Genomic DNA, 4,238 nt, shown 5'->3' with positions numbered 1-4,238 from the left:
CCTGTGCTTTGCTAAGCTTGTTCTAAGTAGGTGCTTTAGACCACTGAGCCATCTCACTAGCCCAACCATTTTTAGATGTATTGAAAAGATGAGAAGCTAGTGCAGAGCATCCGTGCACTACACAACTGCTTTCTCTTATTGTCACTGTCTTCCATTATTATGGTACATTTCTTACCCATAGAACTGATATATTAGTAGGAAGTACTTTATTCAGGTTTTCTTACTTTTTAACCAATATCCTTTTTCAACCCAGGATTCAATCCAGGACAACACATTACATTTAGTAGTCATTGTTATTATCTTAATCCTAGGTACAAAAATTTTACAGACTGAGATTTTGATGATCTCAACATTTTTTATTAGTATGTGCTTGCACCATAGTAACTGCATTTATCTTGCAGGACTGGTCAATGTGCCTATCTCTTATGGTGTGTGTAGAGGTGAGAACTATACCCTGCCTGGGGCAGACAGCCTGAATGCAACTTAAGGGAGACTTGCACTCCGTTGCCATTGTTGCTGGTACTGCTTCTTTTACTCATGCCATTTTGCTCCCTTCCTCCACCATGAGCTGCTGCTCTCTGCTATGTGCCAGTCTGTCTTGGAGCCAGCTGAATATGGACTGAAACCTCCACTAACTGTGAGCTAAACAAACTTTTCTTTCCCTAATTTTGAGGGTCAAGTATTTATCCCAGCAACAAGAGAAAAGTAAGCAAGACAGAAGTGAAGTTGTTACTGTGGCTACCTGACCATGTGGATTACAAGCCATTTGGGAATGGCTTACGGGAAGGGATGGGAAAGGTTTGGAGATGCCGCATAAAAGCAGCCAAATATTGAGGTAATAGCATGGTTGTTGTTGGGGGCTTTTAGCCAGTTCTATGTTGAGAATGAAGAGCCAAGAACCCAGAAGGATGATTTAAAATGTTGTGAGATTGGCCAGAAAGAAAACTCCAATAAAGCTGTGGAATTCAAGGATAGAGTTGAGAGGATCTCCATTGCCAGGAATGAACAAGAGAATGAAAAGTATGGCCTGAGGGGATCACTGAAGGCAGCAGTTCTCCACCCTTTGCAGCCTAAGAATCAAATCACAAGGGAAAAGGACTTTGCCTTGAGGGGGAAGCCACAGGGTGCCATGTTCCAGAATAGTGACAGTGGCCAACACAGGCTCTAAAATGGTACCAGCATGAAAAATTTGTTCCTTGGAATCAGAGTCAGTGCTCAGGAATTCAGGCACTCGACCCTTACAGCCAAGAGAGAAGAAAGCCTGGCTACTGCTCTGGCTGGCAGCAGACCTTAGCATCATCCATGTGGCCTTGATATTAGGCACTTCAGAATGTGGGAATTCTGAGGTTAAGAAGGCTTCCACCTAGATTTCAGAAGGTCTGGGAGGCCAGGCAGTGTGGCCCTGAGAGGGCAGTGTGTGAAGCTGTGAGTAAGAATCCTATTCAGTGGAAAACCCAGAAGTTCAGAAAAGCCAGGAACATGGATCATCTAAGGGAAATCGCAAGGAGGAAGCAAAGCCGGCCTAAGAGGGACACCACAGGAGCTACCACCTTGAGTGCCAGAGGGTTGGGGCCGCATGGAGCTCACAATTTGCCACAGATTGCTTTGGATGCTCCACATGTAACTACAGGACTTAATATTTGCCCTGCTGGATTTTGGGTTTGTGTTGGTCCCAGTGCTTTGTATTTCCTTGTTATTTGTACTTTTGGGAAAGGTAATGTTTATCTTGTGCCACTGAATGTTGAAAGTTTTCAACTTTTCTTTTGTACAGGGGCTTATAGCAAAGTGTTTGCTTGGATCTTAGAGGAGACTTGGTACTTGGACTTTTCAGCAGTGCTAGAACTGTTGGGACTTTGGCAATTCTTAGAGATATACTAAAATGTCTTTGCATAAAGGGATGTACATGAGTCTTTGGGGTCCAGGGGCAGAATATTTTGGTTTGTGTATAGTTGTCTCCTCAAAGCCTCATGCAGTCATGGGGCAGCTTGGCTTCTAGAGTTTGTGATTAACTCTTGATCCACTGGGATTATGGGTGTGAGTGCTGCTGGGATTATGGGTGTGAGTACTACACTCAACCTGGGGTGGAAAGCCTGAATGCAACTTAAGGGAGACTTACACTCTGTTGCCATTGTTGCTGTTACTCCTCCCTTTGTTTTTACTGTTTTTCTGCTTTCCTCCGCCATGAATTGCTTCTCTCTGCTATGCTGCAGTCCGCCTTGGATCCAGGTGAGTATGAACTGAAGCCTCCAATAACTGAGCTAAAAAAACCCTTTCTGTCCTTAAGTTTGAGTGTCAGGTATTTGTCCCAGCAGCAAGAGAAAAGTAGCCGAGACAGTATCACGTGTTGATCATTTCCCTCCCCTCTGGCTGGACCTGCTTACATCTCATCCCCTTTCAAACACAAAGCATTTGCCTTCCTGTTCCTTATCACTCTTTTATTTTGCTCTTTAAATTTCCTACATTGGACTTCTCATGTAAGAGAAACTACATGGCATTTAACTTTCTGGGCCTAATTTATTTCCTTAGCATAATGGCCTCGAGAAGCAGCCACTTTTATTTCAAGCTCGCCCTTCTGACGGCTGAGCGGCACGCTGTTATGTACACGCTTTGTTTCTCCACTCATCTGTTACACATCTCTTGGCCCATGCATTCGCCTGTTGGTGGGTACACAGACTGCTTCCATGGGTTAGCTGCTGTGCACTGTGAGACTGCAGACCGGGCTTGCTTGTGTCACTGCAGTACGGTGACTTTGACTCCATTGGGAAAGTGCTCGAAGGGACGTAATGGGTCAAATGGAATTTTATTTTTACTTTTAATGATTTTAAGAATCTCTGTACTGAATGTCATAGTGATTATTCCCAATTATATTCCCATCAATAGTGTAGAAATGTTCCTTTTTGCATACAATCACGGCACAACTATGAATCCACCATGATGATCGTGTTTACTGAAGTAACACAGGCTGTCAGTGTCAGTTTGATTTGCCTTTATCTAACAGGCAAGTAATTTAGACATTTCTTTATGGACTCTTTGGCACTTCTTTATGAGCAGTGACTATTCACTTCAATTACCCTTTATTTAATTTATTTATTTATTTTTTGGTGGAGCGTAAGTTTTGGGGAGTGTTACCTATTGCCAGTTTCTTTTCCTAATTCTTAAATTTTTGAAGGTAAGAGAGAAGTTAAACATATTAATATGTGAACATTATATGATTCCTGTTGGGTACAGAATACATGCTAATTAAAGCAATGAGGAATTGATAATAATCAGTTTTCTTTGAGAGGACTTGTCTTTATTTCTTGTCTCCATAGCCTCTTGGTTCTTTTCAAACTCTTGAAATCTTTTGCACCGTTTATTTCTCTAGATGCCCACGTATTTTCCTTTCTATGCAAACCATTTTTTCAATGCATCAGTAATGGCTCATTTTATTCTCACTAATATCATTGTAGCTGCTGCAGAATCATTCTGACCACCAAGAAAGCCAAAGCCTACAAATGTCTCTCTCTTTCTAGTTCTGTAACCCTAACCACTAACAGGACAATATTCATTCTGTATCCTTTTTCTATTTAATCTTTAGCATTGCAAACACGTCATCCTTCCCACTGACTCCTTTACACTTGTTAATTTTGTTAAGTAAAGCATGGATTTACAAATATCCAAGACACTCTCTGTACAGGGAAAAAGTTGTATTTAGGCAAATAATTTTACTCTTATTTTCATAGAGAAAGCAATAATTTATGAAAAAAAGCAAGATTGAAGCTAATTTTCAGTATTTTGAAATAAAAGATTAATTGTTAAGAAAGTGCATGCAATTAGCCAAGAAATTGGCTTTATCTTTAAGTTGTGAAGATGACAGCACAATGTGTGAAACCAAGAAAAGTCCAAACGCTGTGCTATTATCTCTAATATGTAGTTCAGTGTATGGAAAATGTGCCTGAGATCTGCGGGCACCTATGCATATGTGTGTGTTCAGAATCATGAATAACTTAAGTGTAATGTCAGAATGTCATTATCTTGGGTACAGACAATGACCTCGCAAGTCAGAGCCCAAGAGACAGGGAAGCAGAGGTCACGTTGAGCTCTTCTGTCTGAATTATAATGTAATTCTTAACATGGAGAAGTACAAATGCTTTCAAACTGTATCTTTGCCTCCAACATAAGCAGAGCTGTATGTCTCTGAATTGTCCTGCAGACAATTGAGCTGTATGTTTCAGTTATAAAGAATTATGTGGAAGAAC

The sequence above is a fragment of the Octodon degus genome, unplaced genomic scaffold (assembly GCF_000260255.1).
Source record: "Octodon degus isolate 3935 unplaced genomic scaffold, OctDeg1.0 scaffold00046, whole genome shotgun sequence".
Lineage (NCBI taxonomy): Eukaryota > Metazoa > Chordata > Mammalia > Rodentia > Octodontidae > Octodon > Octodon degus.
The sequence above is the reverse complement of the archived record's forward strand: the minus strand, read 5'-3'. Positions refer to the sequence as shown.